This window comes from Eriocheir sinensis, chromosome 50 (assembly GCF_024679095.1).
Source record: "Eriocheir sinensis breed Jianghai 21 chromosome 50, ASM2467909v1, whole genome shotgun sequence".
NCBI lineage: Eukaryota > Metazoa > Arthropoda > Malacostraca > Decapoda > Varunidae > Eriocheir > Eriocheir sinensis.
This window is the reverse complement of record NC_066558.1, coordinates 9522704-9546338: the sequence shown is the minus strand read 5'-3', so window position 1 is coordinate 9546338 and position 23635 is coordinate 9522704.

The following is a 23635-nucleotide window of genomic DNA, read 5'->3' as shown; positions in this document are numbered from 1 at the left end:
AGGCGTCACTCTTTGTCTGCCCGTCCACTCACAGCAATTTCCATCCCTCCTGACACCACTGTTGTGCTCCACTTGTCTACCCCTCACACAGGCAGACAGGTGCTCTCCCAATGTAAACTGGGCTCGCTATGGAAAACACAGTGCTCCCACGAGGCGGACAGCAGACACAAAGACACTCCGGCGGACACACTCCACACACCCACAGAGCACACAGCGAGGCACAATTAAATACAGGGCGGACTTTCTTGGGGTTTACTAAGCAATAGAACGTTGTACAATCCTTATAAGTCCAAGGGGAGGCAGTCAAGCAAATCACAGGCGATTAAGTCCTACGGCACAGAGCACAGGCGAGCGCGTCCTTTGTCTTCTCTCCGTCTCCACTCTTCCTCGCCGCATGGCGTCCCTCTCCAGCCCGCCCCTCAACGGGGCCGCAGGAACCCTCATTACGTCACGTGGCGCCATTACAATTTAAACTAAGCTAAGCCTTGGCGTAACAATATATATATATATATATATATATATATATATATATATATATATATATATATATATATATTGTTACCTACCACACACCATACACGGGCAGGCAGGTGGCGTGATCCTCAGAACAACCACACGGGCACCAGTCACTCACAGCAGCCCACACCGAACACCGAGGGAGGAGGGAACGAGGCAGGGCACAAAGGATACACGTTCAACACTAAGTTCTGGTTTAATGACAGGTTCCTCACACAGTACAGCAACTTTCAAGGGCACAGAACAGTTAATCAGGCACAATACAGGGCACGGCAGACACGCACACACCTCGCAGGCGGAGCAGCTCAACACTCTCTCAGCCCAGACAAGCTTCTTCCTACTCCTCAGCCACCCTTGCTCCCCAACTCCTCGACTCAGCACTTCCTGCCCGGCGGCCCCAGGCCCCCTGTCTCTTGTCCCAACAAGTAGAGTTGCACCATGCTGAGCTAACATTGCATCATGCTCCACTTCTCATCACATTACACATACAATCATGCACATACAGCACATTCGTAACACTATCCCCTCCTAAAGGCAGTCGACCCGGCTGCCCCAACATTCAACAAACAAAACACATGAAATTAATCAAACTAATCAGTCCCCTGGGACATCACTAAAGTCTCTTAACCATCCCGGCCGACGCCTCTCTCGCCGAGGGCGCCGCTGGGATGCGGGCGGCAGGCAGGCGGTGGCACCCAGAGCCGCGTCGTCGGCCCCAAGTCCTTGCTCAGGGTCGTCACTGACGTCTGCCGCTTTGCTCGCACCGCCCATGTTCTCGTTCGCCCCTTGGTCGACCTCTGACACGTCCCCTACGCTGCTGCTGGGGCTCACGTCCCTCTTACGCCGGTCGTATGTCTCCTTCATTTCATGGCCTGGCCTGCCACCTTGAGCTTGCCCCACGGGCGTCGGTGCACCTCAGCCAGGCTTTCCTGCAGTGCCGCTGAGAAGCCAGAGGTGACGGTGGGCAAGCTCAGAGTATATACAGAGCATATACTCTGGGCAAGCTCACGTCGGGGGGGCCGCCCCGTGGCCAAATCCACCGGTAGCCTGAGCTCCCGGCCGAACATTGAACACAGAAAAATACATGCAATACACATAAATCAGTCTGTCCTCCACCACGTCCTCCACAGTCTCTTCTCGCGCCCCCAAGGGACTCCGCCTGTCAACCACGCCGTCGACCAGCCGTCAGTGGGCTCTTCCACGCCATCCGCTCCACGTGACGCTCGGGACAGTTGACACCGGCTCTGGCCTCCACCCTCGGGGCAAGGTGCCCTCGCCAGGCTGTGACTACCTCCCACGCAGCCATGCTCGAAAACCTCCTGGGAACAAAGGGCACCTCTCCGGTCACCCTCTCCAGCTCCGTCCGAGGCCACCACGAGCCTTACTGGCCTGCTTCAGGTAGTCGAGGCCCAGCAAGCATGGCTCGTCTCGATCGGCGACGTCCATCGGCCGGCGCTCCACAGCGCTGCCTACGTCGATACGAGCCTCCACTGGCCCCTCCAGCAGCACACTACCTCCGGGTCAGGCCATGCCGAGCGCTCCTCAGCCCCGGTGTCCACTGTCACGCGTCGTGGCTACAACCGCTAAGCCTCCCACTGGCAACACGCTGGTCGGGCGGCGGCAGCTTTACTCAAGGCGGGGCCGAGGGCGGGAGACGGCTGGAAGTCGACTCCCTTCTCCAGCCCGTCCGCGCTTCCAGCCCGCGCCGCGTCCCTGGGCCTGGGACAGGCACTCAAGGGGTGGCCTGACTGGCCACAGTCCCTGCAGCGAGGCTGGTGGGCATCGGGGCTCGGCCGGTCAAGGGAACGCGTCCTTCGCTCCCCCAGGCACAGACTGCACCTATGCCCCCTCTCGCCACAGCCCCCGCACGAGCCACGGAGACCCTCCGGGCTCGCCTTCATCGACGCTGCCTTCATCTTCACCTTCGCCATCCGGCCCCGGAGGTCATGGCAGGGCGGGGCGGCCGCTCCTAGGCCGCTGGTCATCGTCAAGGCCCCGAACTCCAAGGCCCTCGTCAGCGCGTCGTCGGTCCACGGCAGGGGGTGAGAGTCCTCGCCAGTCTCGTCCCTCAGCGCCCGGCAGTCCGCACAGAAGCGCTGCGTGCCGTCCTTCTTCATATCCAGGACGACTGCTGAGGCCACGGACTGTCTGTCCACTCCATCACCCCTGCGCCGCCAGCTCGTTGACGGCGCGCTGTAGTTCCTTCCACCTGGCCGGCACGACACGTCGGGGTGGGCTCCTGGTGGGGGCACCATTTCCCGTGCTGATGTTGTGCTTCACCAACCCCGTGCAGCCCAGCAGGTCCAATCCACCCCCGCTGAACACGTCCGCGCACCGAGCCAGGGTGTGGCGCACCTTCGTCTGCACCTCCGTCAGGTGAGCGGCGCTCCAGTGCTCCGAATCCTCCAGGAAGTCGGGCAGCGGCCTCACAACCGATTCTGCGCTCCCCGACGCCTCCTCTTGTTGCTCACCTCCTCACTGGTGCCCAGCTTGGCACCAGCAGGTACTTCCGAGCCTCGTCGGAGGAGTTAGCCACCAGCACCGTGACTGACTCCTCCCCGCTCTTTCGAGACTCCGTCCGGCTGCCACACCAGGCAGCTGCTGCCCTCAGTGGACTCCACCGTGCCTTCCGTTGGCATCGCGTCCGACCGGCAACACACAGGACCTTGGCCTCCGTCCCCGGGCCAGGTACAGTCGCTCCGCCGCGACTACCTCTGCACAGCCGACCTTCGGGAGCAAAGGCGCCTGTCTGCGCAGCCTCTCCAGCTCCCGTCCAAGGTCGGCACAGGCCTCGCCCTGCGGCAGGTAGTCGAGGCCCTTTTACAGCTCGTCTCGGTCGGCGACGTCCATCGGCCGGCGCTCCACAGCGCTGCCTACGCCGATACGAGCCTCCACTGGGCCCTCAGACTGCACGCAGTGCCCCGTGACGCAACACAGGCTCTGTGGCGCGTCCTGGGGTCGTGGCAGCCGGCATGTCAGGCCGCCCAAGGTCCTCTCGGCGTTCCCCACCAAGCGACCGGGCCCGTCCACTGAGCCCCGCAGCGCTGTTGTCAGCTGCAGCGCCTTCTCACCCTCGCCCCAGCCCTGGGCAGCAGCTGGCATCTTGAACTGGGCCTCCCATACCAACTTCCCCTCGTGCTCCGCTGGCTTAAGCCTCCCTTAGCGCGGGGAGGCCGAGGGGCCGCAGAGAGGAGCGGGCGGACCACGTGGGCTGCAAGCCGGCCGGCATGGCGGAGAGAGGCGGTGAGAGGCAACAAGGCAGGGTTAATAGGTCCGACTCCAGCACCAGCTGGACCTGGAGCGGCTCCGACGGCTCCCCAGCCTCCTGCAGCCTCCACCGGCTCCGCCACGACGCCACCAGGCTGGGGCCCTTGCCTGGGGCCCCACGCGGAGCCCCGCCAGTCCACCACCCGTGCACCCGCCGCCAGCACACGTGGCGCCTCTTGTTGCTCCCCGCAACACGGTGCCACCTCACTCTGCTGCCATGGTTGAGAGAGCGGACTACGTGACCTGCGAGCCGGCGGGCATGGAGGAGAGGGAGGGGTTGATGGAGCAACAGGCGGGGTTCCCCAACCTCCTGCGGCAGCTACTGGTTCCGCCACGACGCTACCAGGCTCCAGGAGTCCTTGCCAGGGGCCCCAGATAGGCCCCTGTGGGACCCTCGCCCAGCGCTTCCCGCCAGAACTGGGCCTTCTTCACTCCGCGTGCGACGGTGACACCTCTCGCAGCTGCCTCTCCGCCTCCCTCAGGCCCCGGACCTCGCCTTCCTGGGTCCGCACCTCCTCCAGCCGTTCACTCCTCGCGCTGTCGCAGCCCTGGTCGGTGTACTGCTGGGTTTCCGCCTTCAGGGACGAGAGACTGCTCTGGAGGACCTCGGCAAGATGGCGTGCCTGCTCGTGTGCCCTCTCGTCTGCCCTCTGATCCAATTTCTGCCTCATACTGGCCAGCATGGCAGCGAACAAGTCCATCTGGCTCGGTTTCGCATCACCTGCGTCAGCCTCGGCCTTGCCCTTCTCCTCACCCTCACGACGACCATTTTGGGACGCCATGACGACACAGCGCGCTTCACTGTTCACTTATCCCCACTCCTTTGACACCAAGTGTTACGCCACCCCCCCTACCACACACCATACACGGGCAGGCAGGTGGCGTGATCCTCAGAACAACCACACGGGCACCAGTCACTCACAGCGGCCCACACCGAACACCGAGGGAGGAGGGAACGAGGCAGGGCACAAAGGATACACGTTCAACACTAAGTTCTAGTTTAATGACAGGTTCCTCACAGTACAGCAACTGTCAAGGGCACAGAACAGTTAATCAGGCACAATACAGGGGCACGGCAGACACGCACACACCTCGCGAGCGGAGCAGCTCAACACTCTCTCAGCCCAGACAAGCGTCTTCCACTACTCCTCCTCAGCCACCCTTGCTCCCCCAACTCCTCGACTCAGCACTTCCTGCCCGGCGGCCCGGCCCCTCCGAGCAAGAAAAATGAGAAAAAATCATCACACACGCAAACCATTTCATAATATATATCAACGCATTTGTGATCAGTTTATGCATCATCTATTTTGGGGGGTTTATATCATGGCAAAAATGTGGCCTGTCGCTGGTACACGGTAAAGCCATAAATTTGGCCTGTTGCTGCTACCAGGTTAAGCTGGACTATGAATGGACAGATGTTGTTTTAAGAGTGTAGTGACCCTCTAAGTCTTTCCATTTTCTATTGCTCATCCCGTTCTCTCCATCTTCCATTTCTTTAGTTTACCCTTAACTCATCACGTTCTCTTTCTTTTCTCTCACTCTCAACACACACTATTCCATTTCATCTATTACACATATTCATCACACATTAATTTCCTTTCTTACGAGTCACTACATATAATAAATGTACATAATCGTTCTTATTATTATAAACAACAATATGTTCAAGCTGCATTATCAAAGACCCATTATTGTAAGTATTACTGTATATCACAGTTGTAAATATTCATTCACAATATTCAAATACATTTATATTCTCCCCGCTCCGCGCCGGAAAGACTACGGTTAGCCATGGCACAGGGCGTCGAGTGCCTCCACAACAACAAGTTGCTAATCGTCACCACTATTGCTGCCAACACCAGCCGGCACGCGGGTAACTGGCTGTGGCGAGAACCGGACCGCCCGCACCCCACCTACAGGCCTTCTGCTCACTGGGAGCTGCTGCCCGCCAGCAAGGCGCAGTGCACTACCGCAGAGCTGCGTCAGCACGCCTTGATGGCCATGGCGCAGATCACTGAGCAGGGCGCTGCGGTGTACCACACTGACGGCTCTGTCGACCCCGACAGCGGGAGGACGGGCGCCGCCTTCGTTACTGGTGGACGGCAGCGGGCGTGGAGGACATCAGACCACTGCTCCTCCCTCCAAACAGAGCTAGTGGCAATCCTGAACGCCCTCGAGCACGCACAGCATCTCCAAGGGTACACCGTCTTGCTCCACACAGACTCCCGGGGGGCCCTGCAGGCGTTATAAGGCCACCCCAAGGACAACGTGGGCCTCATCACCGCCATCCTGGGCATCCTGCAAGCCTTGCAGCGCAAGGCAGGCGGGTGCAGCTCCACTGGATCCCCAGCCATGTGGGAGTCAGAGGAACGACGCCGCCGACGAGGCCGCCAAGAGGTCAGCCAAAGGCCCCACCGTCACCAAACCTGTGCGACCAAGACTGCAACAGGCCAAACACGCAGCAGTCCACCACGCCCACCAGCAGCTCCGAGAACTGGAGGGAACAAAGAAACAGGCAGCCTGGTATTTTTTTTTTTTTTTTTTTTTACGTCGTTGCCTGTTGCGCCGGTAGGCATCTTCCTGGTGGGGCCTGATGGTCGGCCCAAGGCTTCTTCCAGGTGGGGCCTAATGGTCGGCCCAGCCCGTTCTGGCGCAGGCGAGTGTTTATAGTGGCGCCATCTTGCATTGGCTCATGCTGCCCCCTGGAACTCGTTCTTGATTCGCTTGGACGGCTTCCTCTAGAGTCCGGGTTGATGGGTGGTCTTCAGGACAGCATGTGGGTAGTTTTAAGCCACTCGGCGGTGACTGAAAAATCCGAGTGGTAGCGTGGGAATTCGAACCCGCGTCGTCCATCACGCGGTGAATGTGGGCCCAGTACGCTACCACTTCGGCCACCGCCTACCCGCTGCAGCCACCGCCTACACCCAACTGGACGCCGCCTACCAGCAGCTCAGGGCAGACGACGCGTTGCTGCAGCGCCTCAGACTGGGCTACTGCACCAGGGAGGAGCTGTACGACGGCTTCGATGGGCGGATATGCGAGCACTGCGAAGAGCGCGCCCGCCGCCCCCTGGTGCACTACCTCCTGTCCTGCCCAGCCACCGCGCGCCTCAGACCAGCGCCAGCGGCTGCCGCCCATCCTGCAGGAGACGGCGGGCCCCTGAGGCGGTGTGAAGCCAAGGCCGCCCTCACGGTCCGACACCCCCCGACACAACGCCCTCCTCGAGGTGCTACGGGCGGCACCTCCCCCACGGTGACCAACGCCCGTACCAGCACAGCCGGGCGACGTGAGCCGCGCTGACAGCGGTGCCACGACATCACGCCGCTAGCCTGCACCGCCACCGAACACCCCCGACAGCGGCGGGCCGATGCCCGCTTTGTCCAACTATATAATATTATTTCCTTGTATTTATTATGTATCCGAGCATGTGCATGTAATGGATGCAAATCACGGGCATCACAAATATTGTATAGTTGCACAATAAACCTCTACAAAAAAAAAAAAAAAAAAAAATCCACGGGGTTAGGTCAACAGGTTCAGCCCGGCAGCGCATCGAGGCGCCCTGGGTGTGGCGGCCCTTGACCTCCTCAGCTTCCCCCGCTCTACACCTCGCTTCAGCAACGACGCGTCAGTCCCTTGTGCTAAGGATGGGGCGTCCCTACCGTCCGCCGCCCCCACCACGTGTGCCCTCTCCCCGCCGTCCTTGACCCAGGCCACGGGGGTCTCCCTCCTTCCTCCCACAGTGCTCTGTCCCCACCACACCACCGTGCCATTCCCCGTCCCGCCGTCTTTAGCCCAGGCCACGTGTCTCCCTCCTCCCGCAGTGCTGTATCCCCACCACGCCGCCGCGCTCCTTCCCCTCCGCCATCCTTAGCCCAGTCCACGTGTCTCCCTCCTCCCGCAGTGCTGTGTCCCCACCACGCCGCGCCCTTCCCCTTCCCGCCGTCCTTAGCCCAGACAACGGGTCTCCCTCCTCCCACAGTGCTGTGTCCCCACCACGCCGCCGCGCCCCGTCCCCTTCCCGCCGGCCCGTAGCCTCGGCCACGTGTCTCCATCCCCACAGTGTTCTACCACCACCCCTATAGTGACCCCCCTTTCCTTCCTTCTCCACTTCCCGCCGTCCTGTGCCCCAGGCCACGCGGGCCTCCACCCGCCGTGCCTTGTTCCTACCACGCCAAGGGGAACCCCTTGCCTCCCGTACTATGACGAAGAGGATGCGGTTCGACTCCCCCCAGGCGCCCTCAGCAGGGTACGCGACCCCCAGGAAGGCCCCAGGCAGCCCAGACCAGGGCTCCCTATCACCGAAGAGGCTCCTAGCGACGATGACGAGTGGTAGACTCGTCATCGACAGGCGCCAGGAGCGAGGACCAGCGTGAGGACGACAGGAACGACGAAGGCTGGATCACGGTGTCCAGGACCCGGGCGGCGCCGACCAAAATTTAAGCTGGGAAACCTGCGAGATGCAGCCAGTGCTTACCAGGCTGTGACTGCACTCGAGGCGAGCACCCCAGCCTCAAGATAGAGGTGAGGCCAACGCTAGCCGGCGAGTACATCTTCACCCCAAGAACGACGAGTCAGCGGCACTCCTGCGCCGCCTCGCTCAGGAGGGCGACAGAGTGATCCTCCTCGACCCGAGGGAGAGGATGCACAGTATGGTGATGAGCGCTTCCCCGTCAGCCTCCCCTCGAGGCGATGAGGCCCACCCCATGTGGTCTCCGCGAATCGGCTACGGGCGGGAAGGTTTAATATCCCCACCAGGCAGGTGCTACTAGTGAACGAGGGACCACCGCCGCCCAAGCTCGACCTGGGCAGCTGGGGCCGCTACTTTCTGCGCCCCGACCGAGGAGAGCCTGTGAGGTGCTACAAGTGCCACCGCTTCGGCCACCTCAAAGCAACATGCAAGTACCCCGTCAGGTGTGGCGTGTGCAGCCAGGCCCACCCGACGGAGGAATGCATCGGGCGCCACAAGGCCAAAGAGGCCACCACCGCCAGGTGCCCAAACTGCAACAAAAAGCACCACGCGTGGAACGCTCAGTGCCCCGAGAGACGCCGGAGGACGCAGGCACGGGGACCCCAGCAGCTGCAACAGGAACCACGCGGGCATTTGTTCCCGCGCCACTGCCAACCCGGCCGGCGTGGGTCACCCGACCACCCCCCAGAGACCCCAGGGACCCTGCACCTGGAGAGGCCACCTCAGGTCAGGCCGGATTTAGGGAGGGCGAGCAGCCGACAATGAGGGGAGGAAACCCCACCACCAGCCCTGCTAATCCTGCTAATCCCCCGCCACACCTTCCCTCCTCCCAACAGCCTCTACCACAGAGGAGAGGGAATGGCAGGCGCTGCCAACGACAGCGAGCACACCACAGGGAGCTCCAACCCACCGCCCCGCCCGCAGCCCAGCAACCCATCGCCCCGCCCGCAGCGCAGCAACCCATCACCCCGCACGCAGCGCAACCCACTTCCCCGCCACAACACTCGAATGGCCGTGCACCCTCAGGGGACAGCACGGGCCTCAGCGAGGAGACCCGCGCCATAGTCAACACCATCCTCGAGCGTGTGGTGCAGGTGGTGAAGATGATGCTGGCCCGCCCGGAGAGCAACCCCTCCACCGAGGAGGAGCTAGACGCCCTGCTCCGCGACAAGGTGACCACAGCCATCGCGGGGAGTGACAGCCAGCTTCCCCATCCACCACCAACACTGAGGGAGGCCACACAGCTCTCCCCCTACCCAGCGGATGTGCAGCACCAAGATGGAGGAGCACATTGAAGCCAGAACCCCCACGGCCCCAGCTGCGGCGCCCGGGCTGAAGGTGCTCCAGTGGAACGTGCAGGGCCTTCGACCCCAGAGGCACCAGGTGCTGCAGGCTGTCTTCGAGGAGGAGCTCGACATAGTCCTCCTACAAGAGACCCTTGCGCCGGCCGACTTTGAGTGGCGCATGGCAGGCTACACCTACCATGCGCTCCCGGCCACCCAGGAAGGCGGGCGCGGCTGCGCAGCGCTAGTGCGGAGCTCCATACCGCATCGCCAATTGCCGCCCCGGTGCACTGCGGGACGGCGTGAAGGTCCTGGCGTTACAGCTCCACCTGGGGCCCTCTCGCTCACTGTCTACAACCTACAGGAGCCAGCGACACGTGATGGAGGCAGGGGGCTCTTCACCCTCGCCTCTCCTCCAGCCTCCTCATGGCAGGAGACTTCAACGCCCACCACCCCACGCTGCACTCCGTGTCTCCCACCAACGACGGGCCGCCACCTGGCAGTCCTCCTCGAGGACGTCCCTCACCTCCACCTCCTCCACACCGGCGAGGCCATCCACATCCGTGGGGGGCGGCTTGATATCACACTGGTGTCGAGTGACCTGTTGCCCGGCACCACCTGGCAGGTGCACCCCACACTCACCAGCGACCACTACGGCACTATCACCACCCTCGCTGTGGCGCTCCCATTCCCCTCTCCCGCCCCGCGGTGGAACGTCAGGAGGGCCGACTGGAACAAGTTGAGGCCACTCTCGACGAATGGTGATCCACCTACGAGCCGCCCGCAGACCTACACCAGCAGGAGAGGGACCTGACGGCGGCTATAGAAGCGCAGCAGACGCAGCCATCCCCAGGAGCACCTCGAGCCGCCGCCGACGCCCCGATTGGTGGTTCTACAGCGAGGAGGTGAGGGAACACAACCACCGCGTCAACGTGCACAGGAAGCTGTGCAGGAAGCGCCCTAACGCCCCCAGCCAGAGGGTCCTGCAGGACGTGGTGGCGCGTGCGCGACAGGTGTCGCTGAAGGCCACAGAGGCAAAAGGGCTGGAATGGTGCGCCACCTTTAACCAGCACACTTCCCTGGGGCAGCGGTGGAGAAGCCTCAGAAGGGCCTCCGGGACAACGCAGCCCCGCCAAGCCGCCCAACCTCACCCAAGCCAGGGGGCCGACAGGAAGATCGACACCTTCACCACGAGGGGCTCCAGCAAGCAGATTCCTCCCCACACCCGCCAACTCCAGCATCGTCTAAGGCCTCAGCGCGACGCGGCGGTCAGGGAGAGCGCGTGACGTGGCTGACGTGACGGATCAACCCTTCACCCACAGGAACTGACCAGGGCGATGAGAGAGAGACACGGCCGCGGGAGCGGACGGCGTGACTTCTCCATGCTGGCACACGCCGGGCCGCCGGAGACGCCGCGCTGCTGGCCTTGCTCAACGCGTCGTGTCTGGCGGGCCGCCTGCCGCCCGCCTGGAAGGACGCTGACATTCAGCCCATACCCAAGCCCAAGGAGCCAAACAGCTTCCGGCCCATCTCCCTCCTGAGCTGCACAGGGAAAACCGCCGAAAGGATGGTGCTGTCTCGCCTCCAGTGGGGCATGGGAAGCCCGCACCCCAACGTGTTTGGCTTCACTAAGGGCAGGAGCACAGCAGACAGCCTCATCACCCTGCTGGTCCACGCCAACAACCGTCCCACCATCACGGTCTTCCTCGACCTCGAGAAAGCCTTCGAACTAGCCAGCCCACACGCCATCCTCACCGCCCTCGTGAGAAAGGGGATCCGAGGACGCCTACTCGCCTGGCTCCAGGACTACCTCCAACAGCGGCGGGCCAGGGCCAAGTTTCAGGGCTTCAAATCCTCCTTCAGGGGCTACGATAAGGGGACCCCCCAGGGCGGCATACTCAGCCCGTGCCTGTTCAACCTCCTGATGGAGCAGCTGGTTGCGCTGCCCTTCCGGGAGGGCACCACTCTTCTGAGCTACGCCGACGACCTCGCCCTCGTCGTCACCGGGAGGGGCAACAAGCTCGAAAGGGCGCAGGAGGCACTTGACATCATCACCGACAAGTGCGAGGAGCTGGGGCTCAAGATCTCCCCTGGAAGTCGCGGGCCATGGCCATCAGGGACACCACGCCTGCCGCATTGCTGCGGGTCCAGGGAGTCGGGCTGGCCTGGACGTCCTCCTACCAGTACCTCGGGGTGTGGATAGACCAGCAGCTGTCCTTCACACAGCAGGTCACCTACCTGAGAGAAAGGACGCTGGCCCGGCTCAACGTCATGAGGGCCATGACGCGGCCGTGAGCGGGCGCCACCTTCTCCGTCCTCCGGCTGTACTACCTGCGGGCGGTGCGCTCCCTGGTGGACTACAGCGCACCTGTCCTCGTAGGCCTGTCCCGGCACCAGCAGCGGCGCCTGGAGGTGGTGCAGAACAACGCCATGAGGACCATGTTGGGAGCACCGAGGTGGACCAGCGCCTGCGTGATGCAGAACGAGACCCGACTGGTGCCCCTCACCTGCAGGGTGGACTGCATCATGGCCTGCCGGGTGGCCAGAGTGCTGCAGCGCGACGTGGTGGGCGTGGCGCCGGAAAGACTCCGGTTATCCATGGCACAGGGCGTCGAGTGCCTCCACAACAACAGTTGGCTAATCGGCACCACTATTGCTGCCAACACCAGTCGGCACGCGGGTAACTGGCTGTGGCGAGAGCCGGACCGCCCGCACCCCACCTACAGTCCTTCTGCCCCCTGGCAGCCCTCCGCCGCAGTGTTCACTGCCACAGCTGCCCACCAGCAAGGCGCAGTGCACTACCGCGGAGCTGCGTCAACACCCTTGATGGCCATTGCGCAGGTCACTGAGAAGGGCGCTGCGGTGTACTACACTGACGGCTCTGTCGACCCCGACAGCGGGAGGACGGGCGCCGCCTTCGTCATTGGTGGACGGCAGCGGGCGTGGAGGACATCAGACCACTGCTCCTCCCTCCAAACAGAGCTAGTGGCAATCCTGCACGCCCTCGAGCACGCACAGCATCGCCAAGAGGACACCGTCGTGCTCCACACAGACTCCCGGGGGGCCCTGCAGGCGCTTCAAGGCCACCCCAAGGACAACGTGGGCCTCATCACCACCATCCTGGGCATCCTGCAAAGCCTTGCAGCGCAAGGCAGGCGGGTGCGGCTCCACTGGATCCCCAGCCATGTGGGAGTCAGAGGGAACGACGCCGCCGACGAGGCCGCCAAGAGGGCAGCCCAAGGCCCCACCGTCATCAAACCTGTGCGGCCAAGCCTGCAACAGGCCAAGACACAGGCCAAACACGCAGCAGTCCACCACGCCCACCAGCAGCTCCGAGAACTGGGGGGGACAAAAAAACAGGCACCCTGGTATGCTGCAGCCACCGCCTACACCCAAATGGACGCCGCCTACCAGCAGCGCAGGGCAGACGACGCGTTGCTGCAGCGCCTCAGACTGGGCTACTGCACCAGGGAGGAGCTGTACGACGGCTTCGATGGGCGGATATGCGAGATCTGCGAAGAGCGCGCCCGCCGCCCCGTGGTGCACTACCTCCTGTCCTGTCCAGCCACCGCGCGCCTCAGACCAGCGCCACTCGCAGTGTTGCCAGATACCAAGATAAATCTGGATTTTTCCAGAGTTTTTGGGCTTCATCCAGATTTCCAGAATCTCATAAAATTTCCAGATTTTCCTTAAATTCAACAAGAATTTAATCAACATTTCTAGAATTGAGAGAGAGAGAGAGAGAGAGAGAGAGAGGAAGGCTGGGGGAGAGCATGTTGGCGGGATACTTGTACTGTACCCGTATCGCGCCACGAGGTCATAATCCTTAGCCACGTATCAGTCACGTTCGTGTTCTCTACCATGAAACACAGTGGTGCATAGCTGCCCTTACTTACACACGCACACTAGGATTCATCATGTCCTCGGACACTGATGACAGTGTGGGCCTTGGTTCTGTGGTCAAGCAAAAAAGGAAGTACAGCCAGAAATATAATAAGTCTTGGGAAAGTGACGAGTTCAAGTGGTGCAAGAGCAGTGTAAAGGCTCTACAAATGCGTATAGTGTCGTGAGAAGCACTTACTTGACACTGCAAGCTGGAAAAGGGGACCTCAGGAAGCATGCAAACACTAAAAAGCACTTGGAAAAGTGTGCCTTGATAAAGAGGCAACCATCAGTGTTAGATATGCCTTCTACTAGCAGAAAAAACAAGGAAGAGGAAACAGTTAAAAGTAGTGAGATCCGGTTTGCTGCTTTTATCAGTGAGCATGATTTGCCTTTCACAATTGCTGAACACTTGCCACACTTTATACAAGCTGTCTGCCCAGATTCAGCTATTGCAAAGAAGTTGAAGTGTGGAAGAACAAAGGCAACTGCGATTGTGAAAAATGTGACTGGCCGGAAAGTTTCACACAGCTGATTGAAACCCTACGGCAGCAGAAATTTTCACTGATTGTAGACGAGTCCACAGACAAAGGTTGCATCAAACACTTGTGTCTACTGGCGAGAACAGTTGTGGAGGATGATGTTAAAGATTGCTTTTTAGCTTTGATTCCTGTTCAAGATGGAAGTGCTACTACACTGCACAATAATATTGTCAGTTTTTTTGAAGAGAAGAACAACATACCATACAAGGAGAACATGATTGGCTTCGGTGCAGACGGAGCTAACACAATGTTTGGACCTCATCACTCCTTATCAACCTTGCTAATAAAAGACATACCAAATTTGTTCACAATGAAATGCATATGCCACTCTTATGCATTATGTGCCTCGTATGCTTGCCTAAAACTGCCAAGAGAAATTGAAGATTTGGCTCGAAATGTCTATGCTTACTTCTCAAACAGCCCCAAACGAGTAGAATCTTTGAAAGAGTTCCAAGCTTTTGCTAATGTGAAGCCTAATAAAATGCTCCATCCTAGTCAGACCCGCTGGCTCTCACTGCAGATGGTTGTATCAAGACTTCTTGAGCAATACGGGGCTTTAACTCTCTACTTTCGTGATGCAGTGACCTCTGAAAAACTCCTTTCTTGTGACCAAATACTGGCTACACTAGATGACTCAACAACAAAGCTCTTTTTGCATTTTCTTGAGTTCATTTTACCATGTTTCAATGTACTCAATCAACAAATGCAATCTGAAACTTCACAAATACACACTCTCTACAAATCAGTTACAATGTCGTACAGGACAATTCTGGATTGTTATCTTAGGGATGAATATCTGCAGAAGACCCCTTTGGAACACATAAGTCCCCAGGATCCGCATAACTTCAAGGACATAGATTCTATGTACTTCGGTACAAAAGTTGAGATGAGCTTATGTCAGGGTCACACACTACACCCACAAGCAGTCAACAACTTCAAATTGAAGTGTCTAGATTTCTACATTGAAGCTGCACTTCAGATCTCAAAACGATTCCCCTTCAGAAACAAGGTATTCAAGAACTTGGAAGCTTTAGATCCATCAGTCGTGAAGGCAAGGAGTGTAGCTACACTATCACCTCTTATGACTAACTTTCCTTCTCTGGTGAATGACGACACTCTACAAAAGATCGACAACGAGTGGCGAATGCTCCGAAATTCTCTGACAACTTTACCCTCGGATGATACAGGAGATACTCCTGTCAAGTTTTGGATGAAAGTGAAAGGAATGATGTCCGGAGATGGAACACCTGTCTTCCCATTTCTGGCCGAGTTCATGATAAGGCTACTGTGTCTTCCACATTCGAGTGCTGCAGCAGAGAGGGTGTTTTCCGCAGTCAACCGGATGAAAACGAAAACTAGAAATCGTTTATCAACAAGTACTATGGCTGGATTACTTCACACCAGGCGCCTGATGACTGACAGGAAATGCTACGATGTCACAATATCTGAATCCCTCATCAAGAGAATGACATCAAATATATACGAATACCCAAGTTCTGACGAGGAAAATTAAGGTAAGGATTTTATATACTTATGCCAACCTCACACACACACACACACACACACACACACACACACACACACACACACACAAATACTAATAAATAAAAGTGAAGTGAATTACACACATGCACGCTTTCAATCCAACTTTAGAAAATCCAGATTTTTTGTGGGATATCCAGATTTTAGGCCAACATTCCCAGACAAATAGCAAAGTCATCTGGCACTGAGCGCCAGCGGCTGCCGCCCATCCTGCAGGAGACGGCCGGACCCTGAGGCGGTGTGAAGCCAAGGCCGCCTCACGGTCCGACACACCCCGACTCAGGTCCGCCGCGAGGTGCTACGGGCGGCACCTCCCCCCCGGTGACCAACGCCCGCACCCCGCACAGCCGGGCGACGTGAGCCGCGCTGACACCGCTGCCACGACACCACGCCGCTAGCCTGCACCGCCACCGAACACCCCCGACAGCGGCGGGCCGATGCCCGCTTTGTCCAACTATATCATGTTGTTTCCGTGTATTTATTATGTATCCGAGCATGTGCATGTAATGGATGCAAATCACGGGCATCACAAATATTGTATAGTTGCACAATAAACTCTACAAAAATGCTTTCGTCAATGGAGTCACTACCAGGATACCAGTTGTTTCACTGATCCTCCAAGACGACCTAAGCGGAATCACACGTCGTTATACTAGTTATAGCGTATGCTGTCTAGAACACATGTAAACAGAAATGTTTGGTTGTCTTTGTAGCGGCCTAGGCTGCCGTTCCAAGAGCATCTGAAATAAACTTATGGGACTGATATATGATAATTAAATCTGTATTATTTATTAAGATGTGTCCAGTGATTTAATTGACAAAGAATTGCAAAACACAAGCTTAGAAAATAAAAGTACTGAACTGACTGACGTATTGACACAGGAAATGGTAGTCGGAAAAATAAGAATGGATTAATAATTAATATACCCGAAGCAAGAACTAAAAGACATTGCATCGACAGAAGTATGTGATAGAATAACAGGCTTTATCTACATGAGTTATTTACTGCACAGTGCACATTGCTGGCAACATTGTCTTATTTTCTAGCAATTGAAGTTTCTTATATTGTGCATTATATTCTTGCATGGGAATGATTGCTTGATGCTGGATGACGAAAACTAAATGATTAAACAATAATGTTATGTGGCGAATACCAGCTTGAGGTGACTCTAGGTCTAGGAGGACTTGCTCGTTGTTGTCAATGTCATCACGATCACTGCGAATATATACATTACAATTGGAAATGCTTTGGTACCTGCCCTATATCTATATCTATACTTGTCCAGAAGTCAAAACTCTTGACTCATGGACCAATTTGCAATTTTTTTTGTTCATATAGATTTTAGCATTGTTGATTGACTTTTATAGCTATTTGGGAGTAAGACTAAGAATAATCATAAAATTCACTTTTAGATCTTCATAAGAAAGGAAGTTACAAATAACAAAAGCCATAATATACTGTGAACTAATTAATTCCAAATGTGAAAAAAAAGACATGACCAAAACAAATAAAACAATACTACAATGCTAGCTAGCATGGGTATTAGTATCATTTTGCAACACCCAGGGATTCCTGGGAGGTATTTTACAGAAAGGATAGCTACCGTTCGTTAAGTAGGATCAATGAGGTTAGGTGACGTTTATGCTTTTTTGTTAGGTTAAAATAAGGCAACATCCTGAATGATTGTTAGTTTGGTAAAAAAAACTTACGTCCAAAATCATAATGTTAGGTTAAAAAATAGTCAGTAACACAAATTAGAAACTTATCTGAGTTAGGAGAGGTGAACTTATATTAAGTTGGGTTTGTCAGAGCAAGGTTTCTAAACAAGTTGATTTAGGATTAAAGGAAAAAAGTCATAAGTGATGCAAGCTTGAGTACTAGAGCAAGTTCGGTTTAAGAGCTACCGGTACGTCAAATTGATTTGGTTTGGTTACTAAAAATAAGCAAAGGAAGGTACTTTTGTTAGGACACTTCTGACATTTACGTTAGGTTAAAAATATCAACTTTTCTAAATAATAGTTGATTTGGTTAAAACTGGCTATCTTAAATAACAGATTAAGTTGAAATAACTATATGTCAATGATATATTTACCCAGGTTAGGTTAATATGATTAGGTTTGGTTTATCGCCGCTGGGAGGTTAGTCAACTAAAAATGAAATAACAGACACTAGTGACCCAAATAGGTATTGTTTTGGGTTGGGTAAGGTTGGTGGGAAACGTTTGTTGAAGTCAGTCACAAGATTAACAGGTGTGTTAGGTTAACAGAGTTGAATATTCTAAAGGATAAGTCTGGCGAGGTAAAATATTGCCTCACCTGTGTTCGTTCCTTGGGCAGGAGTCTGTGGCTGCCGGTGTTGATCACAGGTAAGATATACACGTGCACCAGTGATGACTGGACCTTCACGGACTACCTAAGGTGAGTGATAACAGACACTGGATGCCCTCCAGGCGATGGCTGGGGATTGTATAACGCCAGCCACACACTGCGGCCCGCGGGGCTTCCAGCAAGGTTACACCCAGGGCTCCCTGTGTAACATCCTGTGGATGGCGGCAGGCGGTCACCAGCCATCGCTTGGAGGGTCTCCAGTGTCTGTTATCACTCAATCTGTCAGTCTGTGAAGGTTGCACCTGTATTTTACCTGTCGGCGAACACCACTTCAGTCGTGATGGCCATGTAGGTGTTTCCAAGGTCCGCCTCGCCGAACCACTCATCTCAGCACGGTCAGGACAGTCCACAGATATTTCAGGATGAGTTTCAAATCATTACACGCCTCCAGTTCGTCTTGACGAGGCAGATATGTTCGGAGGTGATGCCTTTCCTCCCGCTGTAATCCGCCATGTTGTAATACTTATGCCTTTCTAACGGTGCTATGGGAGCCTTCTCCCCGCCTTAAATTTTTCGCCCACTTAGTGCGGCAGCTCCAGCGCTTAGCCGCTCGGCGCCATTTTAAGTAGAAAACTTAACGATTCCTTGCCGTTAAGTGCACTTAGCGATGCTAAGAACGTTTGTGTATACGGCCCCTGATAAATGGGTACCTGCAAGGGGCGGTATACACAAACGTTCTTAGAATCGCTAAGTGCACTTAACGGCAAAGAATCGTTAAGTTTTCTACTTAAATGGCGCCGAGCGGCTAATTTCACTGCACTAGAGATGGGCAAGTACCGTTAATTTGAGTACCAGTAGTACCGGTACCGAAAAATCAGGTACCGTTAGCACCGGTACCGGTACCCAAAGGAGTAGTTTTTTTTATCTTAATGACTTCTGATGAAATTCCCAAATAAATTTCCTGTAAAGAAAACTCTCTCTCTCTCTCTCTCTCTCTCTCTCTCTCTCTCTCTCTCTCTCTCTCTCTGAATGAAGTGAATATTTTTTTTTCGATAAAAAAATAGCATGTATAGTTATTATGGATGTACTCGATCATAGTATAATAACAGTAATAATATTTATTAGCAACCTAAAAAAGAAAAAGAATCGGACATGAAGAATTATCCTGTAACTCCAATAAATCAATCAAATAATAAAATAATGGAAACGGGAACTGTGATGGAAACGAAAAGCAGGACAAAATGGTGGGAACTTGGGGAGACGGTCAGCGAGGCAGTGACTCAGCGTCTCAACAGGGCCCATACCGCATGGAGACAGGCGAGCGCCAAGCGTCACTAAGATCCAAACGGTACCGGTACTAGCGGTAATGCTCAGTGTCGAGTGATCATAAGGCTTCCCGGCACCAGGTACCGGTACCGGGTGACGAGAAGAATCTATTCAGCCGGCACCCGGTACCGATATCTGGTGCCGGGAAGCCTCATGATCACTCGGCACTGAGCATTACCGCTAGTACCGGTACCGCTTGGATCTTGTGACGCTCGGCTCCTGCCTCCATGCGGTATGGGTCAAATTTTATATTATGACTCTCTCTCTCTCTCTCTCTCTCTCTCTCTCTCTCTCAGAGAGAGAGAGAGAGAAAGAAGAGAAAGATATCCTAATAATAATAAATTATTGAGGGCAGAAATAAATGAGAAAAAAGTCCACTGTGTGTGTGTGTGTGTGTGTGTGTGTGCGCGTGTGTGTCTCACACACACACACATATATACACACACACAGTGGTCTTTTTCCTCTCATTTATTTCTGCACACAATTATGATGTTTCTTCTGTTGTACACACACACACTCTCTCTCTCTCTCTCTCTCTCTCTCTCTCTCTGAATGAAGTGAATATTTATTTTTTCGATAAAAAATAGCATGTATAGTTATTATGGATGTACTCGATCGATCATAGTCTAATAACGATAACAATATTTATTAGCAACCTAAAAAAAAAAAGAATCGGACATGAAGAATTATCAATAAATCCAATAAATAAATCCGAGCAATGTGGTACCGGTACCGAGCAATCTGGTACCGGTACCGTACCGTTTAGCTGGTACCGTTACTGGTACCTGCCCACCCCTACTAAGCGGGCGAAAAATTTAAGGCGGGGAGGGGGCTCCCATAGCACCGTTAAAAATGCATAAGTATTGCAACATGGCGGATTACAGCGGGAGGAAAGGCATCACCTCCGAACATATCGGCCTCGTCAAGACGAATTGGAGGCGTGTAATGATATGGAACTCATCCTGAAATATCTGTGGACTGTGCTGACCGTGCTGAGATGAGTGGTTCGGCGAGGCGGACCATGGAAACATTTAATGGCCATCACGACTGAAGTGGTGTTCGCCGCCTGTGCGCCTGTGAGAACAAGACAACGCTTGCTGAACATAAGGTAATTTGCCCAACGATGATCACAAGACTAAGATTCCCACCCGCGGGCTCTACTGTGAAATTTATTAATCATGCTAAAGCATCTTATTTAGCATTCTATGACTTTGAGAGTGTTCTCGTAGAGCCTTCTTCGAATGTGTCTGGATGTGTAGAGAGACATCACTTTGCCATAGCGTATGTTTACATTATAGTTAATAGACACGGAGAAATAGTACAAAGCGGATCCTATTGTGGAAGTAATGCTGTAAACCATTTTATTCATACAATGCAGCTTGCCTGGAAGAAGTTAAAATTTTCTAAAGGCTACAATAAAATCAACATGACCGATGAAGATACGACACGTCACAATGAGTAAACTCACTGTCTTCTCTGCAAACAGGGTTTTTTAAAAGGTAAAGGAGTAAAACATCATGACCATGAAAAATCAGGAAACAATTACATTGGAGCTTATTTTAATAGATGCAACTTTCAAATGGAAAATCACAAATTGCAGCTCACTCTCATTGCACATAATGCTTATTACGACATGTCGTTAATCCTACGTGAATTAACGATACCTGACTTGAAAATCAAACAAAGACCAAAACGTTCAGTTCACAAATACCATGAAGTCATCATAAATGACTTGAGATTTATTGACTCGTATGCCTTTATGTCTGGTTCACTCGCGGCTTTAGCAAACCAATTCATCAGTAATGGGAACGAACCCATATGCACACAACAGATGTTGAAAGATGTGCCAGCACCTGCGTTGCCGTTATTGATCAAGGGAAAGCAGGTGTTTTGTTATGACTATATGGATTCGATGGAACGACTTTCTGAGACATGTCTTCCATCCCGCAAAGATTTTTTCAGTTCGCTTCAAGAAGCAGAACTTTCCGAAAGTGATTATAAACATGCTCAGAATGTTTGGAAAGTAGCTGGGTGTCAGAGCCTGAAGGACTATTTGTTGCTGTATGTAAAAGTGGATGTTGGCCTTCTATGTGATGTCTTCCTAGAGTGGAGAGGTATTTTGAAAACCCAGTGGAGGTTGGATATTGTAAATTATGTTAGCCTGCCAGGATTTGCCTATGACTCTTTTCTGCTATAAACACAGCAGGAATTAGAGATGCTTAGTAGCCCAGACATATATCATTGCATTCAAACAAATGTGCGTGGGGGCTACACAAGTGTTGTGCGTCGTTTTGTACGCGCCAGTAACATCACGAAACCTCAGTTTAATCCAAAACATGATAGAAGCACTTTCCTTTCATATCTTGACTTCAACAGTCTTTATCCCACTGTAATGCAAGAGAAGTTGCCATGTGGGGATATGAGAAAACTAGGTGAGACAGAAATGCAATCGTTTTTGAGCGGGGGCTTGGTCAATCAAGCAACCGATGGCGATTTTGGATATCTCATTCTGTGCGATACTGAGGCTGTCTCACGTGAAGTCGTTGTGAAAACGGATGACCTCCCACTGATCATCAGAAGACACAAGATCACCAAATAAGATATATCGTCAGTCACACGCGAATGGTATGAAGAAGAAAACCGTCCAGCACCGTGTAAGAACATAAAACTGATTGGAACACATGCTGCTCAGGAGAAAATGCTATTTGCTCTGCCCCTCCTAAAACTACTTATTGAACTAGGTCTGGTTGTTAAGAAATTGCATGCTATTTATACGTTCAAGCAAAAGCAATTTCTTGCGGACTTCATTCAGAATAACATAGAAGCCCGCAAAAGTGCTACTTGCCCTATCAAGAAAAATGCAATCAAGTGTATTTCAAACAGCATTTTTGGTCGATTCCTGATGAACGGGGCCAAATATAGTGAAGACATAGATATTGTCACCAACCGCGAAAAGTTTTTGAAGCTGGCCCGAAGTCCTTACTTTAAACGCGTTGTACCACTCAAAGATGGTCATTTAGTTGTAACTCGCCATAGGAAATATTCACGGGTGAATCATCCAAACTACATTGGCTACTACATCCTTGAGCTATCCAAGCTGCGACTATATGATTTAATTGTACAATGTGTTGAAGGTTCATTACGGAGATCGGGCGAAACTAGTGTATTGTGACACTGATTCCTTAATAACAGAAATTGAAACTCCTGATCTATTAACAGAGTACTCGCAGGAACCCTTCAATAGCTATATAGACACAAGTAACTTTAGCCCCTCACATTCCTTGTACAGCACAGATAACAAAGGAAAGCTTGGATTTCTCAAGTCTGAAGTGGGGGAAAGAACCATCTCAGAATTTGTAGGTGTAAAACCAAAGTGCTACTCCATCCTCTCGGCAGACGGTGACCGGTTGAGTTCAGCTAAGGGCGTTCCAAAGTTCATAAAGAAGAAAATTGCTCATCAGCGATACAAAGAAGCAAACATTTACCTTTGACTATCAGGGATTTACGGTGCGCAATGGACGAATGAGTACAGTAAAATATCCCAAGAGAGGGATATCTGTAGTTGAGGACAAAATATACTACATTAGCACCTTGGAGTCACGATCTTACGGTCATTCCGATAATTCTATAGGGGTAGAGGAGGAGGAGGAAGAGAAGGAGGAGGAGGAGGAGGTAGCCCAGATCATGACACTGTCAAACAAAGAAAATTTGGAGGAAGGCGATGAAAGAGACATAACAGAAGCGAGACTAGCCGAGGTAATGGGTGGGCAAGAGATCGGTGAAATGGGAGGACAAGAAGAAGAAACCTATGAATTGTGGGGAGAACGGGATGTGCTGGCCGAGCAATATTTTCCCTCGAAAAAACAGATAGCGATGGATGATGACATGTTAATGCTAGCCGCGGAACAGGAAGAAACAAATCAAATGCTCTCATCATCCCCCCTTGAATATATGCTAGAAGGTACAGACTTTTCAGAATAAATTGTAGTTGTTTATAAGATAAGGACTGGTGTGAATGTTGTATATACTGTTCATAGTGTAAGAATTTGCCTGCTATTTCTATGTTAAATATAAAATATATGTAAATATATTCTGTATATAGGACTACTGTTGGAGTCTATGATATTACAAAATTGCACATGATGAATCTGGAATCATAATTTGACCAAATTCCAATAAACATTGAGTTTGTTTGACTTGTTTATATGTCCTTTATCAAAAAACGGATGAAAATAAAACAATAATAATTGTCTTAAAATTTATTCGATTTGTGGATACATATGTATAGAACGCTTTTATGTTTCGATCCGGCTCATACATAAAAGACTGCCGCCAAATGTGCGCGGCGGCGGCAGCAGCGGGCGCTGCGGCGACATAGTTCGACGACAGGATGCGACAGGATTGCGCGCGGGGCTCGGGACGGGGCGGGGCGGGAGCACGGGGTAATGGTGGTGACGAGTGAGGACCTGTGTGTGGAG